This window comes from Gigantopelta aegis, chromosome 6, assembly GCF_016097555.1.
Source record: "Gigantopelta aegis isolate Gae_Host chromosome 6, Gae_host_genome, whole genome shotgun sequence".
NCBI lineage: Eukaryota > Metazoa > Mollusca > Gastropoda > Neomphalida > Peltospiridae > Gigantopelta > Gigantopelta aegis.
In genome coordinates this window covers 35,116,817-35,141,738 of record NC_054704.1, presented here as the reverse complement: position 1 = coordinate 35,141,738, position 24,922 = coordinate 35,116,817, and the positions used below count along the sequence as shown (strand labels likewise).

At 35.6% G+C, this 24,922-nt stretch overlaps 9 non-coding genes and 3 pseudogenes across 9 annotated transcripts; all 12 read left to right on the top strand.

Moving 5' to 3' along the window:
• Positions 1–14,518: 14,518 nt before the first annotated feature.
• LOC121376586 lies at positions 14,519–14,637 on the top strand. Its single transcript, XR_005958480.1, has one exon. It is a non-coding gene; the product is annotated as a 5S ribosomal RNA (ribosomal RNA).
• A 421-nt stretch (positions 14,638–15,058) lies between these two features.
• LOC121376575 lies at positions 15,059–15,177 on the top strand. The gene has a single exon (XR_005958475.1). It is a non-coding gene; the product is annotated as a 5S ribosomal RNA (ribosomal RNA).
• A 424-nt stretch (positions 15,178–15,601) lies between these two features.
• Positions 15,602–15,719, top strand: LOC121376604 (annotated as a pseudogene).
• A 987-nt stretch (positions 15,720–16,706) lies between these two features.
• LOC121376591 lies at positions 16,707–16,825 on the top strand. Its single transcript, XR_005958484.1, has one exon. It is a non-coding gene; the product is annotated as a 5S ribosomal RNA (ribosomal RNA).
• A 419-nt stretch (positions 16,826–17,244) lies between these two features.
• Positions 17,245–17,363, top strand: LOC121376624. Its single transcript, XR_005958511.1, has one exon. It is a non-coding gene; the product is annotated as a 5S ribosomal RNA (ribosomal RNA).
• A 419-nt stretch (positions 17,364–17,782) lies between these two features.
• On the top strand, positions 17,783–17,901 carry LOC121376612. The gene has a single exon (XR_005958501.1). It is a non-coding gene; the product is annotated as a 5S ribosomal RNA (ribosomal RNA).
• A 418-nt stretch (positions 17,902–18,319) lies between these two features.
• Positions 18,320–18,438, top strand: LOC121376607. Its single transcript, XR_005958495.1, has one exon. It is a non-coding gene; the product is annotated as a 5S ribosomal RNA (ribosomal RNA).
• Positions 18,439–21,026: 2,588 nt separating this feature from the next.
• Positions 21,027–21,145, top strand: LOC121376592. The gene has a single exon (XR_005958485.1). It is a non-coding gene; the product is annotated as a 5S ribosomal RNA (ribosomal RNA).
• Positions 21,146–21,561: 416 nt separating this feature from the next.
• On the top strand, positions 21,562–21,680 carry LOC121376599. Its single transcript, XR_005958492.1, has one exon. It is a non-coding gene; the product is annotated as a 5S ribosomal RNA (ribosomal RNA).
• A 1,535-nt stretch (positions 21,681–23,215) lies between these two features.
• On the top strand, positions 23,216–23,339 carry LOC121376603 (annotated as a pseudogene).
• A 408-nt stretch (positions 23,340–23,747) lies between these two features.
• LOC121376606 lies at positions 23,748–23,872 on the top strand (annotated as a pseudogene).
• Positions 23,873–24,299: 427 nt separating this feature from the next.
• On the top strand, positions 24,300–24,418 carry LOC121376593. Its single transcript, XR_005958486.1, has one exon. It is a non-coding gene; the product is annotated as a 5S ribosomal RNA (ribosomal RNA).
• The last annotated feature ends 504 nt before the right edge of the window (positions 24,419–24,922 follow it).

Below are 24,922 nucleotides of genomic sequence, written 5' to 3'. Positions count from 1 at the left end.
AACACGAACCGATTTTTGTCTTGGACTTCTTGGCAGTATATTCCTTGAAGGACATATAGATAGAAACAAATTATACTATTTAGGACATCTTTTGCGATGCCCCGTGTGGACTCTGGCTTACAAAATAGCAATCACTCGACTACTAAGTTTTAAAAATCAGTGTGTTCGTTCAAATATTGGCTTTGCAGCGGATATATACACAATTCTTCGTAAATATAATCTACTGCATCACCTCAACGATTTTTTTCTAACATCAGTATTCCCTAGTAAGCATATTTGGAATATAATTGTAAGAAAACATGTTTTAGAATTTGAGGAAACTAACCGGCAGTTACGAATTTCTTTAAACCCCGATACAACACATTTTCTAAAAATTCATGCCAATCTCGAAGTGCATAGAGCTTGGTCAGTTGCACGGTCAAATCCATCACTAAAGGAGCAAGCAAACCAGTTGATAAATATATGTGCTACATGGAGGCCAAACTCAGTACACGGTATTTGTACGTTATGTACTAGCAATTATTCTGATCTTTTTACACACGTCATGACTAGTTGTTCATACTTAACAACAACCAAAGATACATTCTGGACAAGGCTTCTTGATATCTGTCCCATTGACCTCAGTGTAGAATTACATAACTGCCCCGATGATATTTTTATTACAAAACTCCTGTCCTGTAAACCTCCAATAAATATTGATGATGAATCATCTATGATATATAGTGAAACTGTCATACACTTCATTTATAAAATAACGCAAATATATTACGTTAACAATATGAAGACCAATATATTGTAGACAGTCATGACTGTCTGTTCTTGTGCAAATGTGCAGATCTTTATAGCGGTGTGTGTGTGTGTGTGTGTGAGAGAGAGAGAGAGAGAGAGTGGCAGGGTGGCGAGTGAATTTATATGAGCGTGATTCTGATCAACCAATAACCTTTTTCATGTAATTTTCTCACCATGCGTTTATTCCCATGCCACTGTATATATTACCTATTATGTATTTTGTATCAAGTTCTATGTATTATCCATTAATCATTGTGCATTGCCTTTTATTTATTATGTATGTATGATAATCTGTACTGTTCGAACTCTCTACATGAGGAATAAAGAATATATATATATATATATATATATATATATATATATATATATATATATATATATATATATATATGACGAGGTTTTATATACAGATGAGGAGGATTCGAAAGTGACTGACTGTAAAGACGGTGAAAATGAACTGAGTGAAACAAAGAGAGTGACGCGAAGATCAAGACTTGTGAAAAGACCAGCTGATGAGACGGTGTGGAGCATTGTTGAGGGAAGAAAGGAAAAGCGAGAGAGGAGAGTGTCGGATGAAAGAAAGATGGATGGGTGTACTGTGAATGAAAGAAGAGTGAATGATGGAAAGAAGAATGAGGTTAAAAGTAAAAATAAAAAATAAAGATGGATATGTACTTAATGCTGCTATTAGTATCTTTAAATGTGAATGGACTGAGGGATATTGACAAAAAGAATGCAGTTTTTGCAGCTATCGAAAGTAAGCATAGTTATATTACTTTTTTTTACAGGAAACGTTTTGGGATGATAATTTTATTGAGTTTTATAAACATTTATGGGATGGTAAAATATTTTATAATAATTGTCCTAATAATAATAGAAAGGGTGTGGCAATATTAATATCAAAAGATTGTCCATATACATTTACTTTTGATAGCTCTGATAATAAAGGTAGGGTTTTAAATATTAATGCTAATATTGAAGATGTTGATTACAATTTTATTAATGTGTTTGCACCAAATAAAACGGATGAAAGAATTGTTTTCTTTGAACAATTGGCTAGTTTTATAAAGGGTAAAAATAATATTCTTGCGGGTGACTTTAATGAAATTTTGGATCCTTCTTTAGATACTATGGGTGTACATAATAAACAATTTTGTTTGAAATCTAGCAATGCTTTACATTCTGTTATTAACAATTATGATATTGCAACCATAACCAATGATACAGCAACCAATAATAATTGATGCGCTGGTTGCAGGGTGCACAAATCGGTTGTCCGCGCGCTTGGGACAACCAAAATATGTTGCGGGCAACCATTCTTAAGAAAATCATAAAACAAGTAAAATGAAAAATAAAACTTCCCGACACTCGGACAGTCACGGGCAACTGAAAAGTATCGAAACTGATAACTTGACTGACAATATAAATATCCACCCTAACGCTGCCATCCACTCAGCGTCCACCGTGCATGATTTTGACGAGTTCAATGCAGACAGATACGTTTCAGAATGGTGGCTATTAGCAAAGGGCACAAGACATGTGAAAGGCCACAAATTACACCAACAAGCATCCAGTTCTGAGCAAAAAAAATTGGCTAAGCCATTTTCTATCTTCCGATGTGAACAATAGGTTACATAATCTATCCGACACATAACATATAATAATAATACCAAATATTAACAGGGATCTCGCGACTGGTAACGATAAGCGGTGTCATCAAAAATTCAGCATAACGATGTTTGCTTATTTTAATAATCAGTTATTAATTTTAACGGCAACATGTATGCAACAAAAGTCTGAAAAATCTGTAGCGTGTTATTTTAACTCTGTAAAGTCTTTGAGCCAAAGTTCAGGTAGACCGAGCAAAAAACCACGTCGGAAACCAATCGCATAGTTCGCGAACGTTTGGAAAACGTTCGTTGGCTGTTCTCAGTGTGCATATATAGGTCACGCTTGACAGTCAGCCGAGACTTGCACGTGTCAAAAGACATTACGATTAAACGCAAGTAAATCTTGATGTAAATTTGTGAGAAAAAAACCCCACCACCAAATAGTTGTTCGCATTAATGAATACTTAATAGCTGTTTCGTTTGTTTATTTCCGTTGTCTTTGTTAATTTCGCACTCAATGCATTTCGCGATCGCGGGAAAGGAACATGCAGTATTTATACAAATTGCGGTTAAACGTACACTGAATACAATTAGTTTACAATAATCATGATATTTGTTAGATAAAATATTATATAAATTTGTTGACTGTGAGGTGACATCTCAAAAGTTAGCTAGATTTTAAAAAGACCGTAAAATTTGAATTCATTATCTTTTTAATCAAAAACCTTTTGACGTAAATGGATAGTTGTCATAACGTGAAGTCAGCATTCTTAGGTTACGTATTTTACAAGCTGAAATCAATAACAAGCATTTAACACGACGCGGAAATAAACAAAATAGCGCAAATTACGAAATTGTTGGGGTGTGGAATAGATGGGTTATTTCAAAATACAATTAAAAGCAGTTCAAACCAAAATAAAGATTGCTATTTCAGAAATAATGAGCACTGTTTAAAAAGAAAAAGAAGAGTACTGGCTCTCAGATTTTTATGAATGCCTTAGAATTTTGAGTGTTTGCAGAGGGCATTGGCTTCCAACTGCATATCTCCCCTCACCCACTGAAAAATCAAAGTAATATATTAACTGCCCCTACCCCCATTGCTGTCTTTGATTTTGATCGGGGATAATTTTGTTATTGAGATGTATTCCAGTTTGTACATAATTAGCTGAAAAAGATACAAGTTTCATATTCATATATAAATACTCTATACAGTACTACACAATTTTTTTTTGGCTAAAACAATTTCATTATGGCAAATAAAAATCCCATTTGGCAATTTTTTTGGCAACAGGTATTTTTAATCTTGGAATGAGCCCTGAGTTCATCGAGTATTATGACTGACAGCCCAAGCGATATCGAACCACCTCTGTGGATCCATTCAGCTGATTGGGTTGTTTCTCGTTCCAACCAGTGCACAACAGCCTGACAAAGGTTGTGGTATGTGCCTCCCTGTCTGTGGGAAAGTGCATATAAAAGATCCCTTGCTGCGTTAGGAAAAATGTAGCGGGTTTCCTCTGATGACTACGTGTCAGAATTACTAAATGTTTGACATCCAATAGCCGATGATTAATTAATCAGTGTGCTCCAGTGGTGTCGTTAAACAAAACAAACTTTTTTTCAGCCTAAGCGAAGATGATCTGTAGATAAATAATGTTAAAAAATAAATAAATAAAACTAAACTGATAAGTAATGATAATAAAAACATTTTAAATTTCAGTTTCATTTTAAAGACCGTTCAAAATTATATTCATAAAACGTTTTATGAAATGTGGGCAACCAAGAGATGATGTTGGGCAACCAAACTTCAGCTACTGGTTGCCCACCGGGCAACTATCACCATTTCACTATGTGCACGGTGGATACTCTTTAACTGGAATAACAACCCAGAACTGATCACTTAATTAGTTAATCTCTAGGTGTCTAGTTTACACGACATGCTAATCACTTCACCGTGACACAACACCCACACGTGTGATAATTGAGAAACGCTTCCAGGAGAACTTAATTAATAAAGGAATTACAACTCTATTCCTAACTGGTTAATTTTTAATTAACCCTTTACTACTCATTCAATAACGTGTGATAATTGAGAAACGCTGCCAGGGGAACTTAATAAATAAAGGAATTACAAATCTATTCCTAACTGGTTAATTTTTAATTAACCCTTAACTACTCATTCAGTAACCTTGTAACACATAATTAATACTGGTACCTATCACAATAAAGACAATAACCTACAGTTTACCTAGGTCCTCTAGGATGACTGGCTAAGCTTTAATAATTATTTAGGCAGTGAGCCTACAGATTACTGCGTCAGATGACCGGCAGCACCGTCTAAATAATATTGGTATATTACAGTATTAAAATATTTAAAGTCACATCAATCACATCAAGGTTATACACAGAGCAGAAAAATATATTTACCACGCCCGGACTGACCTTATATATTTCGTTCAGTGGACGACGTCCGTTTCCCCTGCAGCCTTCCTATGTTTCTCCCCGATATCTCTAAAACCCTAGCTATTTATCAAAAACCCGAATATCGCCTGGGGGCACATCGCGGTTCTACCCCCTATCAAGAGATATTTCCACAGCGACCACGCCGGCATATTTTTCTTAGCTGGTCAGACTTACTGTCGCCAGTTCGCTAGAGATTCCATGGTCGCGCGGAGGTATTATGTAACTACTGGCCACATGGCCTCCGCACCTGGGCTGGGTGTGTATTAGAAAGTACAGCTCGACGACCGTCGCGCAGAGGTATCACGTAACAAAGTGCCCATCTGGGCTTAATTGCATATTGGAACTGCACACGGCCCTCTAAAACAATTAATATCGCCACAGGCGAAAACAAAATTAAGATCATGTACCGTCACAAATGCAATTAAAGAAATTAAAACAGACAATGGGTTATCTAGAAAAACAGAAGATATATTAAACTTTGGGCAACATTTGAAGTATGAAAAAGGGAGTAATTAGTCTTTTTTTATAAGAAAAAAGGAGGTAAAACAGATTTTAAACTTTTTAGACCAATAAGTCTTTTGAATGTTGATTATAAAATTATTTCAAGAGTTTTTGCTAATCAGTTAAAACAAGTTATGTCATCGATTATTTCCCCTGAACAAACTTGTGTTCCAGGAAGAGATATTGCAGATAATATTATGTCGGTGCGAGATGTTATAGATTTAGTTGAGTTAAATAAGGATGAAGGTTTTATTGTTAAAATTGACCAAGAAAAAGATTTTGATAGAGTTTCACACAGCTTTATAGTAAAAGTTTTAAATAAATTTAATTTTGGAAATAAATTTATATCATGGATTAAAGTACTTTATAATGATATAAAAAGTTGTGTAAAGTTTAATGGACATTTAACATCTTTCTTTTCTATAACTAGAGGCGTTAGGCAAGAGTGTCCAATTTCTATGATGCTTTATGTTATTATAGCAGAACCTTTAAATAGTTTAATTAAGAATAGACATAGTAATGATGGAATTAGAATAGCAAATGAATTTAATTCTTTATTATTTCAGCATGCTGACGATACTACTATTACAGTTAGAGATACTCAGTCTGTTGAGGCCATTTTTAACACTGTGAATATTTTTTGTCTTGCTACTGATGCAAAGGTCAATATTGATAAATCAAAAGTTGTATGTATTGGCAAGGCTACGTCTAAGGATTTATCTTTTAATATTCCTGTGTCTATTAATAAAGATTGTGTTAAAATTCTTCGTATATATTTAGGCCCAAATAAGAAATTATGTGAAAGATTGAATTGGAAAAATAAAATAGATAAATTAAATGCTTTAGTTAGTCTTTGGGGTAAAAGAAAGCTTACTTTAAATAGAAAAGCTACCCTGTGGAATATTATTTTATCGTCTAGATTGTGGTATATGATATGTATTATCCATGTTCCTAAATGGGTAGAAAAAGAAATTCAGAATTTTGGGTGGACTAAATATACGACTGAATTTCTTGCAAAATATACGAATATGAATTTATCTTATAACATTTTCAATATAATTTTTGATGAATATTCTCTAGTAGCTATTAATAATTTTTATGCACTGGCCTCGGTGGCGTCGTGGCAGGCCATCGGTCTACAGGCTGGTAGGTACTGGTTTCGGATCCCAGTCGAGGCATGGAATTTTTAATCCAGATACCGACTCCAAACCCTGAGTGAGTGCTCCGCAAGGCTCAATGGGTAGGTTTAAACCACTTGCACCGACCAGTGATCCATACCTGGTTCAACAAAGGCCATGGTTTGTGCTATCCTGCCTGTGGGAAGCGCAAATAAAAGATCCCTTGCTGCCAATCGGAAGAGTAGCCCATGTAGTGGCGACAGCTGGTTTCCTCTCAAAATCTGTGTGGTCCTGAACCATATGTCTGGCGCCATATAACCGTACATAAAATGTGTTGAGTGCGTCGTTAAATAAAACACTTTTTTCCCCCTTTTTATGCTGAGGTGTTGTCAGCATGAGACTCGGTCACTAAAGGTGAACGTCATTTTCCTACGGATTTAGGTGAAATATTATCTCAGCAACGTTTTGATAATCCTTATATTAAGTATAAAGATAAATTGTTATTATTTAGTTCTTTTATTGAAAGTGGTATAGTCACTGTGGCTGATATTGTTTATGAAGTTATACCAGGTTTTTTCCTGTTTCTGCTGTTGTAGAAATTATTCAGGAAAAATGTCCTGATGTAACTAAAGCACATATTTCTTCTGCTTATAATGTTATTTTAAACTCACTTCCAGGTGAATGGAAAACAGTTATTAATGGAGAGAATAAAAATGTTTCTTTAGTAAAAGATTTATTTTTGATTTACAATAATTAAATAATAAATTCAAGTAAGTTCACTGTTAAATTAATATATTCTTTTTTAATTGCTAAAAATTTCAAATTACCTACATATTTAATAAAATGGAAGGATTTAAGTTTTAATGTATCATGGAAGCCAATTTGGAAACCCATTCATTATTGTGATAAATCTCCTCAATTCATTGATTTGGATTTTAAAATAACGCATATTATTTTTACATATTGTAAATTGTATAAATATGGTAAAGTTTTGTCCAGTCAATGTCCAGTTTGTATGAAAGATGATGAAGATTTGTGTCATTTGTTTTTATATTGTGATGAATTGTATGACTTATTATCAATCTTTCATGAAATGTGTATTGTAATATTTCAGAAAACAGGTTTTTCTTTACAACAGCTAAAAATAGTATTACTATTTGGTTGTTATGTTCGAATATAAAATTGTCCATATGATTTCTTAAACATTATATTGTTAATTTATAGAATATCAGTTTTTAAAAGACGTGTAATAGCTGAATCAAGAGGGTCAATTTGTTTGAGAAATAAAAAGATAAAAAAAAAAAACCGGTTCTCGTCCGATCACCGAAGTTAAGCAACGTCGGGCCCGGTTAGTACTTGGATGGGTGACCGCTTGGGAACACCGGGTGCTGTAGACATTTTTTTTTTTTCTATTAAGAATATTTTTTTTTTTAATTTACTTTTGAATATCGATTTTATTTTTTTTATATTTTTAGGCTAGTCATAATTACAATCACCTTTTAACGAGACCTGTGGAACCAGTGCACAGCGATTCTTAAATAAGTGTTTAAGCTGCGGAGACAAAACTTCGTTTCGAAGCGTCAAACAATTGCCTGACGTCATTTGTCATTGTAAGATAATGGCAATATCGAACCTTAGTGCAGACTAAGACCCCGCCCCAACACACCCCACCCCCGCGCTAAAATTCACGAACGTGTGTCTGGCCCCACCGAACGCCATTTTACCTGTCCGTCTCACTACACAGAAAACAAAAACGAATGCTGCATGTTGACTTCCTGAAAATTACATACGTATACCTCTATTTTACATCAGTTGTTGTCTACGGCCATACCACGTTGAAAGCACCGGTTCTCGTCCGATCACCGAAGTTAAGCAACGTCGGGCCCGGTTAGTACTTGGATGGGTCTCCCTTGTTTCGATAAGGAGAAGACGTGTTTTGAAGCTCTCGTCGGTTTTGGTGATTTTTGTGGTGTGTGTATTTGTGTTGACGGATATTTTCCACGTAAAGTTGTAACTTATTGTCTGGTTGTGTTATACCAGTTATTCTGTGTGTTGGAATTGTTTTTGTGACTTAGAGGCAGACGCCTCAAAGTCACATACTGACAATAATGGCGGAGAAGGACGCCATTACTGAGGATCACGATACTGGACTTTGGACTCAGGTGAATAAAGGTGAGAAAAAAACGAAAAAACGATATGATGAGAATTTGCTAAGGCATTTGAGGAAATACACAAAAGAAGCTACTATTACAATTAGTGGTAAAGACAATGTTAAGATTGATGTTGGCAGTATTGTTGATGAAATTGAAAAAGTATGTGGTGAACATAGTTGTTATGCAGTGATTCCAAGGGGAAATAACTCCTATGAAATTACCATGTCGGATGAGGATTGTTTGCAAATTATTGGTGATAAATTTTGTGTGGAAAAACATAGCTATGAGGTGAAGCCTATTGTTAGTGAAACAACAGTGGTGTCGTTGTTACATATGGCATCTTATATTACTGATAAAGAAATTGTGGAGAAGATTGAGAGTTTTGGCTGTGAAATACAGTCTCCAATACACAGGAAATTTTTAAAGGACAAACCTACTGTAACTGATGGAACAAGATATTTTAGAGTCAAGTTCTCAGGTGAAGTTAAATCTCTACCATATTCCCTAAAATTTGAGTCAGCAGTAGGTTCTTCATATGTGAGAGTAATCCATGATGGCCAGGTCAAGCTGTGTAATCTGTGTCACAGTCCAGATCACTTGATCAGGGAATGTCCTGATGTTGTCTGTAAGAGATGCAACATGAAGGGTCACATGAGGTTTGACTGTATTGAAGATAGATGTGTGGACTGCAGAAAGTGGATGTTTGCTTGTGTGTGTAGGAGTGAACCAGATCATAATGATGAAGATGTTCCTGATGACATGCAAATGCTTAGTGTGAACATGTGGAATTAGATGGAAGTCATAAAGAAGTAAGAACACAAAGCATTGATAATGATTTGGATGTGAACATTGAGGTTGATAAACAAACTGAAAAAGTTGAGGTTAATATCTGTAGCCATGAAATAACAGAAAAAGATAATATCACAGGCAAAAAACATGTACAGGTTGTTGATACTTGCTTTTCTCAGAGTGAAGAAAATGTAAGTAATATGGAAAAAATAAAAATTGTTGATGATAATGATGATGATCTAGATGATAATGATGATATGGTTGATTCACAAACAAGTGTCAAAAGTGGTACAAAAGTTGGAAGAAGAAGAAATAAAATCAAAGTGAAACCAAATATAGAAAGTGCAAAAAAGAAACATGAAATATTAAAAAGGTTGAGATTAGTGAATAAAGAATCATTTCTTTTTTAAACAGTCGAGTTCACAGACTTCAACCAGAAAAGCTACTCCTCAATAGTTGTTATCATGTCTCTTTTTCTACTATCACTTAATGTCAATGGTTTAAGAGATAAAAACAAGTTACTAAATGTTTTTTCTTATTTGCAGACTTTAAATGTGGGTGTTGTTTGTTTACAAGAAACACACTGGGATGATAATTTTATTGAACACAATAAATATATGTGGGATGGGGATATATATTATAATAATGCAGATGATTGTCATTCTAGGGGAGTAGCTATTTTGGTTTCTAAGTCTTATAAATTGAATGTTACATCATGGGCTGTTTTAAGTGATGAACTGACAGGAAGGTGTATTAAAGTTTGCATGAATTTACATGACAAACAGGTGAATGTGTTTAGTATATATGCACCTAATTGTGTTACAGAAAGAATTAATTTTTTTGATTGCTTTCAACAACACATATGTTCTGAAGATTTTAATATTATTTCAGGAGATTATAATGAAATAATGAATAATAATTTAGATAGGCTTGCAAATATGCATTTTAATAAACACAGTTCACAAAGATTTAGAGAATTTAGTCAAAATTGTAATTTAGTTGACATATGGAGATATAAGCATCCAGATAAAAGATCTTATACCAGAAGTCAAGTTGTTGAAGGCAATTTAAAACAAAGTAGAATAGATTATATCTTATGTAGTAGAATAATGATTCATAATGTTGTTACTTGTTATATTAAACATACTACTTTTAGTGATCATAGTTTTGTATGTATTAGAATTGATATGTCAGAGGTAGAAAGAGGACCTGGGGTATGGATTTTTAATAATACATTACTCAAAGATCTAGACTTGAATAGCAAAATTACAGAGATTTTAGTTCAGGCTAATAGTGATCCTCTTATTAATAATAATATTTTGATATGGTGGGACACTTTAAAATATAAAATTAAAAAATGTGCTAGGGATTTTTCCATCAAGAAACATCAAATGGAAAACAAAATTTATTGGGATTTACATAATAAATTGGAAAAAGAATATAATTTGGCCTCTAAAAATAATTATTATGATTATACTTTAATTTATGAATTAAAAGAAAAAATTAAAATTTATGAAGAAAATAAATGTCATGGTGCTATTCTAAGATCAAAGTCCAGCTGGGCATTAGATTCTGATAAAAATACAAGTTATTTTTTAAATTTGGAAAAACATAAACAAAATAAAAATACTATTAAAGAATTAATTTTAAATGATGGAACCATGGTTAATGGAACTTTACCTATTTTAGAAGAAGAAGTTAGATTTTATTCAAATTTGTATAAGAAAGAAGAAATTGATCAAAATGAGAAAGATAACATATTAGGTTTAATTAATAATAATATTTCAGAAGAAGATAAAAATAATTGTGATGATAATTTAACTCTTAAAGAATTATATAATGCCTTAAAAGGAATGTCTAGAAATAAATCTCCTGGTTTAGATGGATTAACTGTTGAATTTTATCTTAATTTTTGGAAGGACATTGGTCCATTATTTTTTAAAGTTATTAAAAATATTGAAAATAAGGGTGAATTGTCAAGAACCATGAAGCGGGGTGTTATCTCATTATTTTTCAAGAATAAAGGTGATAAAAGACATTTAAAAAACTGGAGACCAATCAGTTTACTTAATGTCGATTACAAGATTATAGCAAGGGTTTTAGCATTAAGAATTAAATTATCTCTTGACAGAATTATCTCCCCTGAACAAACATGTTCTGTACCTGGTAGAGATATATCAGAAAATGTTGCAGCTATTAGAGACATTATATATTACAGTGAACTCGAAAATATACCTTTATATTTATTAAATATTGATTCAGAAAAAGCTTTTGATCGAGTGTCTCATGAATTCTTGTTTAGTACTTTGCAAAAATTTGGTTTTGGCCATAAATTTATTAATTGGATTAAAATATTGTATAATGATATTTCAAGTACTATTAAATGTAATGGACATCTGTCCCCCTTCTTTAAAATAGAACGTTCCGTAAGGCAGGGATGTCCCTTATCTTCGATTTTATATGTCATTGTTAGTGAACCTTTAAATATTTTGTTGAAACATTCTAATATTCAGGGAATTACAATTAAAAATACTGATATTACCTCGTTGATTTATCAACACGCTGATGATGTAAACTTGACGTTGCAGAATCAGCAGTCGGTTATAAATACTTTCAAATCAATTTCCCGATACTGTGCATGCTCTGGAGCAAAGGTTAACATTGAAAAGTCAGAGCTATTGTTAGTGAATGTAGGTCAACCTGATCTGGAGTTTCTTGCCGATATTCCCGTTCAGGTTAAGCATGACGCAGTGCGCGTGCTAGGCGTGTTTCTGGGACCGAACAGAGACATGTGTGATATTTATAACTGGCAAGAGAAATTAGATAAAATACAAAATATATTGAATTTGTGGAAAATGCGTAATTTAACGTTACACGGTAAATCTGTAGTTATTAATACACTTTTAGTTTCAAGAGTATGGTATGTTTTAAATTTACAAGTAATTCCAAATTGGGCGAAAAAAAAGGTTGAACAATTTAATTTTAGATTTTTTATGGGATAAGAAACCATCACAGATAAAATACGCTACTATAATTGGACGAATTAATCAAGGAGGACTTAATTTCCCTTGCATTGATTTAAAATGTCAAGCTTTCAGATTAAAATGGCTTAAAAAGTTTTTAGATCCACAATGTAAGTCTATATGGAAAGATTTTCTTAATTATTTTCTTTTGCAGTATAATAGTATGCAACTGAGACACAGTGTGTTTCTCATAAAACATACCAAACGAGACTTAGATACAATGCCTCCTGTTTATGCTGAATTGTTATTAGCTTTTAATAGCATAAGTGACAATAATAGAATACAACCAACTATCGTAGAACATATACTTATGCAACCATTGTTTAATAATGATTTCATACGTTCCAATGGTAAATTACTCAAAAATGATATATTCATTAAATCCGGCATATGTACAGTTTTTGATATAGTTTATTGTTATTCCACAGGATTTTTACCTTGTAATGCAATTATTGAGATGATTCATGATATTTTACCTGAAATTAGAGAAAATATTATTGTTGATATGTATAATAGTATTTTATTAGCGTTACCGCAAGAATGGAAACATATAATAGATGTTGAGTATTTTGATTTAGCGAATGTATCTTATGAACAATTTTTATCAATTAGTAATGGAAGTAATATAGTTTCACCTATTACGTTTACTTCCAAATTATGTTATACCATGTTAATTGATAAATGTTTTAAGACGCCAGTATCACTAACATATTGGGATAATTTAGGATATAATAGTGAAGAAGACATACTGTGGTCAAATATTAATTCTAATCATAAAATCAATATTAGTATTGATCTTGATTTTCGTTTGGCTCATAATATTTTATGGCCTGCGGATAAATTATTTAAAATAGGAAAAATTGATTCACATTTGTGTTTGATATGTGGCTTTTTAACTGAAAATATTGAGCATTGGTTTTTGGACTGTCCTGGCTTAATTTCGTTCTTACAAAATATAACTAACATAATATCTGGTTTCTTTAAAGACAAAGGTTTCAGTGGTGATAAATTGAGATCTTGGATATTATTTGGTTTTAATGAGAGTGGTTCATACAATAAATTTCTTCATTTATTGTTTTCTGCTGTAAGAATGACAATTTATAAACGCAGAAATATTTATAGCATGAAAGATGTTTTATTAGATTGTACAACTTTATTTGATAGAATATTTCAAAACATGTTAAACACTCTTTATATACATATGTGTTTATCAAATAAACAACATCTATTTATTAAGAAATATATTTCAACAAATAAGTATGTTACAATTTCGAGGACTAATGATATTGTTATTACTTGGTGATATTTATGTTTTTAAAGACCTATTATACAATTGCATTTTATGTGGGTTTTTTTTTTTTTTTTTTTTTTTTTTTTTTTTTTGGGGGGGGGGGGGGGGGGGGGATTCTGTTTGTTGGTGGGGTTTTATGTTTGTAAGATGTTTTCTTTTAATCATGCATATAATATTGATATGTATAAAGGTTGTTTTTATTTATTTGTAAAATGCATTGTTATGTAAATATGTCTATATTGTGAATAAACACTTTCAAGAAAAAAAAAAAACGGTTCTCGTCCGATCACCGAAGTTAAGCAACGTCGGGCCCGGTTAGTACTTGGATGGGTGACCGCTTGGGAACACCGGGTGCTGTAGACATTTTTTTTTTTTCTATTAAGAATATTTTTTTTTTTAAATTTACTTTTGAATATCGATTTTATTGTTTTTATATTTTTAGGCTAGTCATAATTACAATCACCTTTTAACGAGACCTGTGGAACCAGTGCACAGCGATTCTTAAATAAGTGTTTAAGCTGCGGAGACAAAACTTCGTTTCGAAGCGTCAAACAATTGCCTGACGTCATTTGTCATTGTAAGATAATGGCAATATCGAACCTTAGTGCAGACTAAGACCCCGCCCCAACACACCCCACCCCCGCGCTAAAATTAACGAACGTGTGTCTGGCCCCACCGAACGCCATTTTACCTGTCCGTCTCACTACACAGAAAACAAAAACGAATGCTGCATGTTGACTTCCTGAAAATTACATACGTATACCTCTATTTTACATCAGTTGTTGTCTACGGCCATACCACGTTGAAAGCACCGGTTCTCGTCCGATCACCGAAGTTAAGCAACGTCGGGCCCGGTTAGTACTTGGATGGGTGACCGCTTGGGAACACCGGGTGCTGTAGACATTTTTTTTTTTTCTATTAAGAATATTTTTTTTTTTAAATTTACTTTTGAATATCGATTTTATTGTTTTTATATTTTTAGGCTAGTCATAATTACAATCACCTTTTAACGAGACCTGTGGAACCAGTGCACAGCGATTCTTAAATAAGTGTTTAAGCTGCGGAGACAAAACTTCGTTTCGAAGCGTCAAACAATTGCCTGACGTCATTTGTCATTGTAAGATAATGGCAATATCGAACCTTAGTGCAGACTAAGACCCCGCCCCAACACACCCCACCCCCGCGCTAAAATTCACGAACGTGTGTCTGGCCCCACCGAACGCCATTTTACCTGTCCGTCTCACTACACAGAAAACAAAAACGAATGCTGCATGTTGACTTCCTGAAAATTACATACGTATACCTCTATTTTACATCAGTTGTTGTCTACGGCCATACCACGTTGAAAGCACCGGTTCTCGTCCGATCACCGAAGTTAAGCAACGTCGGGCCCGGTTAGTACTTGGATGGGTGACCGCTTGGGAACACCGGGTGCTGTAGACATTTTTTTTTTTTCTATTAAGAATATTTTTTTTTTTAAATTTACTTTTGAATATCGATTTTATTGTTTTTATATTTTTAGGCTAGTCATAATTACAATCACCTTTTAACGAGACCTGTGGAACCAGTGCACAGCGATTCTTAAATAATTGTGTTTAAGCTGCGGAAACAAAACTTCGTTTCGAAGCGTCAAACAATTGCCTGACGTCAATACAGTTTTGTAAGATAATGGCAAATATGCGAACCTTAGTGCAGACTAAGACCCCGCCCCAACACACCCCATGCCCGCGCTAAAAGTCGAACGTTTGTCTGGCCAACCGACGCCATTTTAACTGTCCGTCTCACTGACACAGTGGTGGTGTCTTTTATGCTGCATGTTGACTTCCTGAAAATGACATTGTATACCTCTATTTTACATACAGTTGTTGTCTACGGCCATACCACGTTGAAACACCGGTTCTCGTCCCATCACCGAAGTTAAGCAACGTCGGGCCCGGTTAGAACTTGGATGGAAAACCGCAAATCGACACCGGGTGCTGTAGACATTTTTTTTTTTTCAGAAAGAATATGTTTTTTTTTAAATACACAGTGGAATATCAAAAGTATGCTGGAATGTTTATCTGATAGTCATAATTACAATCAAGTTTTAACGAGACCTGTGGAACCAGTGTACAAACGGCCATATAAAACAGTTTTGTGAAAAGTTAAAGTGTGGTGAGCTGTAACAAGAGACATTCTCAGTGTAGTTGTAAGGACAGATTGTGATTCTGACAAGTAATGGATTTGTTCATTGTGGACGATGAGGTAATTGGTAATTTCGATCCCTAAAGGAGCCCCGTTAAGCATGCAAGCCACTAAGACAATGAGGAGGTTAGAGGAACAAAGACAGAAGAAACACACCCCATCGGCTAAAATACTAACGTGTGAAGGCCCCACCGAACGCCATTTTACCTGTCCGTCTCAACACAGAAAACAAAAATGAATGGGAATGAAACTTCCTGAGACAATACGTATACCTCTTTTTACATCAGTTGCTACGGACATACCACGTCAATTGGAGGTTCTCGTGATCACCGATGAAGCAACGTCGGGCCAGTTAGTACTTGAAGGGTGAGCTTGGGAATGGGTGCTGTAGACCTTTTTTTTTTTTTTATCAGGAGGTTTTTTTTTTTTTATTTACTTTTGAAAATCGAAATATTTTTAGGCTAGTCATAATTACAATCACCTGATCCAAACCTGTGGAAAAATTTAAAACCGATTTAAAACTTTTATTGCTGGTGTTTATAAAACAGACGTTTCGAAGAAACAATTGCCTGACGTCATTTGTCATTGTAAGATAATTTAAATATCGAACCTTAGTGCAGACTAAGACCCCATGATAACACACCCCACCCCCGCGCTAAAATGGATGAACGTGTGTCTGAATGACCGAACGAGATTTCACCTGTAGTTCAGTGAATGGTTCTTGTGAATGCTGCATGTTGACTTCTTGAAAATATATTTATTTATACCTCTATTTTGATCATTTGTAAATCTACGGCCATACCACGTTGAAAGCACCGGTTCTCGTCCGATCACCGAAGTTAAGCAACGTCGGGCCCGGTTAGTACTTGGATGGGTGACCGCTTGGGAACACCGGGTGCTGTAGACATTTTTTTTTTTTTCTATTAAGAATTTTTTTTTTTTTTAATTTACTTTTGAATATCGATTTTATTTTTTTTATTTTTTTAGGCTAGTCATAATTACAATCACCTTTTAACGAGACCTGTGGAACCAGTGCACAGCGATTCTTAAATAAGTGTTTAAGCTGCGGAGACAAAACTTCGTTTCGAAGCGTCAAACAATTGCCTGACGTCATTTGTCATTGTAAGATAATGGCAATATCGAACCTTAGTGCAGACTAAGACCCCGCCCCAACACACCCCACCCCCGCGCTAAAATTCATGAACGTGTGTCTGGCCCCACCGAACGCCATTTTACCTGTCCGTCCAAAACAGAAAACAAAAACGAATGCTGCATGTTGACTTCCTGAAAATTATATACGTATACCTCTATTTTACATCAGTTGTTGTCTACGGCCATACCACGTTGAAAGCACCGGTTCTCGTCCGATCACCGAAGTTAAGCAACGTCGGGCCCGGTTAGTACTTGGATGGGTGACCGCTTGGGAACACCGGGTGCTGTAGACATTTTTTTTTTTTCTATTAAGAATTTTTTTTTTTTTTAATTTACTTTTGAATATCGATTTTTTTTTTTTTTTTTTTTTAGGCTAGTCATAATTACAATCACCTTTTAACGAGACCTGTGGAACCAGTGCACAGCGATTCTTAAATAAGTGTTTAAGCTGCGGAGACAAAACTTCGTTTCGAAGCGTCAAACAATTGCCTGACGTCATTTGTCATTGTAAGATAATGGCAATATCGAACCTTAGTGCAGACTAAGACCCCGCCCCAACACACCCCACCCCCGCGCTAAAATTCATGAACGTGTGTCTGGCCCCACCGAACGCCATTTTACCTGTCCGTCCAAACACAGAAAACAAAAACGAATGCTGCATGTTGACTTCCTGAAAATTATATACGTATACCTCTATTTTACATCAGTTGTTGTCTACGGCCATACCACGTTGAAAGCACCGGTTCTCGTCCGATCACCGAAGTTAAGCAACGTCGGGCCCGGTTAGTACTTGGATGGGTGACCGCTTGGGAACACCGGGTGCTGTAGACATTTTTTTTTTTTCTATTAAGAATTTTTTTTTTTTTTAATTTACTTTTGAATATCGATTTTATTTTTTTTATTTTTTTAGGCTAGTCATAATTACAATCACCTTTTAACGAGACCTGTGGAACCAGTGCACAGCGATTCTTAAATAAGTGTTTAAGCTGCGGAGACAAAACTTCGTTTCGAAGCGTCAAACAATTGCCTGACGTCATTTGTCATTGTAAGATAATGGCAATATCGAACCTTAGTGCAGACTAAGACCCCGCCCCAACACACCCCACCCCCGCGCTAAAATTCATGAACGTGTGTCTGGCCCCACCGAACGCCATTTTACCTGTCCGTCCAAAACAGAAAACAAAAACGAATGCTGCATGTTGACTTCCTGAAAATTATATACGTATACCTCTATTTTACATCAGTTGTTGTCTACGGCCATACCACGTTGAAAGCACCGGTTCTCGTCCGATCACCGAAGTTAAGCAACGTCGGGCCCGGTTAGTACTTGGATGGGTGACCGCTTGGGAACACCGGGTGCTGTAGACATTTTTTTTTTTTCTATTAAGAATTTTTTTTTTTTTTAATTTACTTTTGAATATCGATTTTTTTTTTTTTTTTTTTTAGGCTAGTCATAATTACAATCACCTTTTAACGAGACCTGTGGAACCAGTGCACAGCGATTCTTAAATAAGTGTTTAAGCTGCGGAGACAAAACTTCGTTTCGAAGCGTCAAACAATTGCCTGACGTCATTTGTCATTGTAAGATAATGGCAATATCGAACCTTAGTGCAGACTAAGACCCCGCCCCAACACACCCCACCCCCGCGCTAAAATTCATGAACGTGTGTCTGGCCCCACCGAACGCCATTTTACCTGTCCGTCCAAAACAGAAAACAAAAACGAATGCTGCATGTTGACTTCCTGAAAATTATATACGTATACCTCTATTTTACATCAGTTGTTGTCTACGGCCATACCACGTTGAAAGCACCGGTTCTCGTGGACTTCCGGTTGTGTATTTGTTGTGATAAGACGTGTTTCAGAGTGCTCTTGGTATTTTTCGGTTTTTATTGTTTGGAGATGTGTGTTTTGTTTTTTACTGAAATGCGAGAGACTTGATCTTTTTTTGATAGGAAAGTTGTGTATTGTCAGGGTTTTTTTAGTTTTTAAAAAAATCTGACTTTTGTGATGTCGACTTCGGTCAACGGTGGAGAGAAGAGGCCCATTTTGGGTGCGAGGTACAGGAAGGAATGCACAGTTTCTATTGATGTTTTGGATAATCTAAAACACAAGATTGATGACATTTACAAAGCTTTGGAAGATATTACTGGCGAGAATACAGTTTTGGCGATTGTTCCCAAATATGCTAACATTCTGGATGTGACTTTTGATTGTGAAGAAAATGCGAGGTTGGTAGTCGATGGTTTTTCGTTCAATGGACATGATTTTAACTGTAGCATGTTGTTTTCTGACACAGTGGTGGTGTCTTTTATGCATTTACCATCATATGTAACTGATGATGACATTGTCAAGAAACTAAATGAATACAAGATTGCGGTAATATCTGACATTAAAAGGCGGAAACATGCTGGACTTCCCATTTTTGATGGAACACGTTATGTAAGGGTGAAATTTCCGGAAAACGTCAAATCGATGCCATATTCTGTGAAGTTTGATACTGCAGAAGGACCCATGTTTTTTCGGGTAATACACAGTGGTCAAACAAAAGTATGCTGGAACTGTTTATCTGATTCACATGTCATGAAGTTTTGTCCAGATATTGTGTGCAATTTTTGTAAACAAACTGGCCATATAAAACAGTTTTGTGAAAAGTTAAAGTGTGGTGAGTGTAACAAGAGACATTCTCAGTGTAGTTGTAAGGACGGTAGAAGTAGAGAGGAATGTGATTCTGATGTGGAATATACAAGTAATGGAGAGGAACACAGTTCTGATGAAGAAAATATGGACGATGAGGTAATTGAAAAAGTAATTTCGATCCCTAAGCATGAGCCCCGTCAGTGAAGCATGCCAAGCCAGCTAAAGACAATGAGGAGGTTAGAGGAACAAAGACAGAAGAAGGAAAGAAATCGGACAATACTAGTGTGAAGCGAGTGACTGATTCACCTGTTAAAAACAGAAGCTCAGATGTTGGGAATGAAAGAACCGAGACAATGGGTGACCGCTTACCACGCACGGACATAGATCAATTGGAGAACACTGAACACCATGACTCTCAAAACAGAAAATACAGAAGGAGGAGAATGGTCGATCGACCTAATGAAGCGTTTATCAGGAGGTTAGCCGAGGAAAGAAAAAGAAAAGGAATTGACACTGATCCAAATGGAAAAAATTTAAAACCTGTTTAGAACTTTAATTGCTGGTGTTTATAAAACAGACGTTTGAGAAGTGAATGAAATTACTATTTTTTAATTTATTTTTTTGAATGTTTATAAGAAATCATGATAATATATATATTAATGGATGAAATCAGTATGAATGAGCGCGAGAGGTCAGAGTAGTTCAGTGAATGGTTCTTGTGTGTGCGTGTTTATTGCTTTAATATATATTTTATTTATTGAATGTGAATTGTTGAATTTGTAAATAAAAAGATAAAAAAAAAAAACCGGTTCTCGTCCGATCACCGAAGTTAAGCAACGTCGGGCCCGGTTAGTACTTGGATGGGTGACCGCTTGGGAACACCGGGTGCTGTAGACATTTTTTTTTTTTTCTATTAAGAATTTTTTTTTTTTTTAATTTACTTTTGAATATCGATTTTATTTTTTTTATTTTTTTAGGCTAGTCATAATTACAATCACCTTTTAACGAGACCTGTGGAACCAGTGCACAGCGATTCTTAAATAAGTGTTTAAGCTGCGGAGACAAAACTTCGTTTCGAAGCGTCAAACAATTGCCTGACGTCATTTGTCATTGTAAGATAATGGCAATATCGAACCTTAGTGCAGACTAAGACCCCGCCCCAACACACCCCACCCCCGCGCTAAAATTCATGAACGTGTGTCTGGCCCCACCGAACGCCATTTTACCTGTCCGTCCAAAACAGAAAACAAAAACGAATGCTGCATGTTGACTTCCTGAAAATTATATACGTATACCTCTATTTTACATCAGTTGTTGTCTACGGCCATACCACGTTGAAAGCACCGGTTCTCGTCCGATCACCGAAGTTAAGCAACGTCGGGCCCGGTTAGTACTTGGATGGGTGACCGCTTGGGAACACCGGGTATTGTAGACATTTTTTTTTTTTGGATTAAGAATTTTTTTTTTTTTTTTTACTTTTGAATATCGATTTTATTTTTTTTATTTTTTTAGGCTAGTCATAATTACAATCACCTTTTAACGAGACCTGTGGAACCAGTGCACAGCGATTCTTAAATAAGTGTTTAAGCTGCGGAGACAAAACTTCGTTTCGAAGCGTCAAACAATTGCCTGACGTCATTTGTCATTGTAAGATAATGGCAATATCGAACCTTAGTGCAGACTAAGACCCCGCCCCAACACACCCCACCCCCGCGCTAAAATTCATGAACGTGTGTCTGGCCCCACCGAACGCCATTTTACCTGTCCGTCCAAAACAGAAAACAAAAACGAATGCTGCCTTATGACTTCCTGAAAATTATATACGTATACCTCTATTTTACATCAGTTGTTGTCTACGGCCATACCACGTTGAAAGCACCGGTTCTCGTCCGATCACCGAAGTTAAGCAACGTCGGGCCCGGTTAGTACTTGGATGGGTGACCGCTTGGGAACACCGGGTGCTGTAGACATTTTTTTTTCTTTCTATTAAGAATTTTTTTTTTTTTTTAATTTACTTTTGAATATCGATTTTATTTTTTTTTATTTTTTTAGGCTAGTCATAATTACAATCACCTTTTAACGAGACCTGTGGAACCAGTGCACAGCGATTCTTAAATAAGTGTTTAAGCTGCGGAGACAAAACTTCGTTTCGAAGCGTCAAACAATTGCCTGACGTCATTTGTCATTGTAAGATAATGGCAATATCGAACCTTAGTGCAGACTAAGACCCCGCCCCAACACACCCCACCCCCGCGCTAAAATTCATGAACGTGTGTCTGGCCCCACCGAACGCCATTTTACCTGTCCGTCCAAAACAGAAAACAAAAACGAATGCTGCATGTTGACTTCCTGAAAATTATATACGTATACCTCTATTTTACATCAGTTGTTGTCTACGGCCATACCACGTTGAAAGCACCGGTTCTCGTCCAAAGACCGTAGTTAAGGAAAGAAATCGGACAATACTAGTGTGAAGCGAGTGGGTGATTCGCCTGTTAAAAACAGGTGCTGTAGATGTTTTTTTTTTTTTATTAGACAATGGGTTTTTTTTTACCACGCACGAACATAGATCAATTGGAGAACACTTTTACACCAGTCTCTAAAAACAATCAAATACAGAAGGAGGAGAATGGTCGATCGACCTAATGAAGCGATTATCAGGAGGTTAGCCGAGGAAAGAAAAAGAAAAGGAATTGACACTGATCCAAACAATTGCCTGAAAACCTGTTAGAATTTTAAGATAATGGCAATAAAACAGACGTTTGAGCAGAATGAAATTACTATTTTTTAATTTATTTTTTGAATGTTTATAAGAAATGATGATAATATATATATTAATGGATAAAATCAGTATGAATGAGCGCGAGAGGTCAGAGTAGTTCAGTGAATGGTTCTTGTGTGTGCGTATTTATTGCTTTAATATATATTTTATTTATTGAATGTGAATTGTTGAATTTGTAAATAAAAAGATAAAAAAAAAAAAACCGGTTCTCGTCCGATCACCGAAGTTAAGCAACGTCGGGCCCGGTTAGTACTTGGATGGGTGACCGCTTGGGAACACCGGGTGCTGTAGACATTTTTTTTTTTTCTATTAAGAATTTTTTTTTTTTTTTAATTTACTTTTGAATATCGATTTTATTTGTTTTTATTTTTTTTATTTTTAGGCTAGTCATAATTACAATCACCTTTTAACGAGACCTGTGGAACCAGTGCACAGCGATTCTTAAATAAGTGTTTAAGCTGCGGAGACAAAACTTCGTTTCGAAGCGTCAAACAATTGCCTGACGTCATTTGTCATTGTAAGATAATGGCAATAGAACCTTAGTGCAGACTAAGACCCCGCCCCAACACACCCCACCCCCGCGCTAAAATTGCTGAACGTGTGTCTGGCCCCACCGAACGCCATTTTACCTGTCCGTCTCACTACACAGAAAACAAAAACGAATGCTGCATGTTGACTTCCTGAAAATTACATACGTATACCTCTATTTTACATCAGTATGTTGTCTACGGCCATACCACGTTGAAAGCACCGGTTCTCGTCCGATCACCGAAGTTAAGCAACGTCGGGCCCGGTTAGTACTTGGATGGAACACGTTATGTTGGGTGAACACCGGAAAACGTAGACATTTTTTTCGATGTTATTCTAACAGAAAATACAGTTTGATACTTTTGAAGAAGGAGGTTTTTTCGAAAAAGAAAAGGAATTGACACTGAACGAGAGAACAAGTGGTCAAACAAAAGTATGCTGGAACTAAAATCTGATTCACATGCTGAAGTTTTGTCCAAACAGACGTGTGCGAATTTTTGTAAACAAATGGCCTATAAAACAGTTTTGTGAATTGTAAAATAATGGTGAATGTTTAACAAGACTAAGACATTCTCAACACATATTGTAATGGACGAAAAGTCAGAATGTGATTCTGATGGCGCGAATAACGTCAGAGTAGTGTCAGTGAACACAGTTCTGATGAAGAAATGCTGCGTGTTGATTGCTTGAAATAGTATATTTCGATCCCTATTGGATGTGAATTGTTGAATTTGGCCATACCAAGCTAAAAAAAAAAAAGGAGGTTCTCGTCCGATCACCGAAGTTAAGCAACGTCGGGCCCGGTTAGTACTTGGATGGGTGACCGCTTGGGAACACCGGGTGCTGTAGACATTTTTTTTTTTTTCTATTAAGAACCGAGACAATTTTTAATTTACTTTTGAATATCGATTTTATTTTTTTATTTTTTAGGCTAGTCATAATTACAATCACCTTTTAACGAGACCTGTGGAACCAGTGCAATGAATTCTTAAATAAGAGTTTAAGCTGCGGAGACAAAACTTCGTTTCGAAGCGTCAAACAATTGCCTGAAACCTGTTTAGTCATTGTAAGATAATGTGTTTATATCGAACCTTTGAGTGCAGATAAAACCCTATTTTTTAACACATTTTTTGAATGTTTATAAAAATTCATGAACGTGTGTCTGGCCCCACCGAACGCCATTTTACCTGTCGCGAGAGGTCAGAGAAAACAAAAAATGGTGCTGTGTGTGCTTCCTTATTGCTTTATATACGTATACCTATTTTTTGAATCAATTGTTGAATACGGCCATACCACGTTGAAAGCACCGGTTCTCGTCCGATCACCGAAGTTAAGCAACGTCGGGCCCGGTTAGTACTTGGATGGGTGACCGCTTGGGAACACCGGGTGCTGTAGACATTTTTTTTTTTTCTATTAAGAATTTTTATTTTTTTTAATTTACTTTTGAATATCGATTATTTTTTTTATTTTTTTTTAGGCTAGTCATAATTACAATCACCTTTTAACGAGACCTGTGGAACCAGTGCACAGCGATTCTTAAATAAGTGTTTAAGCTGCGGAGACAAAACTTCGTTTCGAAGCGTCAAACAATTGCCTGACGTCATTTGTCATTGTAAGATAATGGCAATATCGAACCTTAGTGCAGACTAAGACCCCGCCCCAACACACCCCACCCCCGCGCTAAAATTCACGAACGTGTGTCTGGCCCCACCGAACGCCATTTTACCTGTCCGTCTCACTACACAGAAAACAAAAACGAATGCTGCATGTTGACTTCCTGAAAATTACATACGTATACCTCTATTTTACATCAGTTGTTGTCTACGGCCATACCACGTTGAAAGCACCGGTTCTCGTCCGATCACCGAAGTTAAGCAACGTCGGGCCCGGTTAGTACTTGGA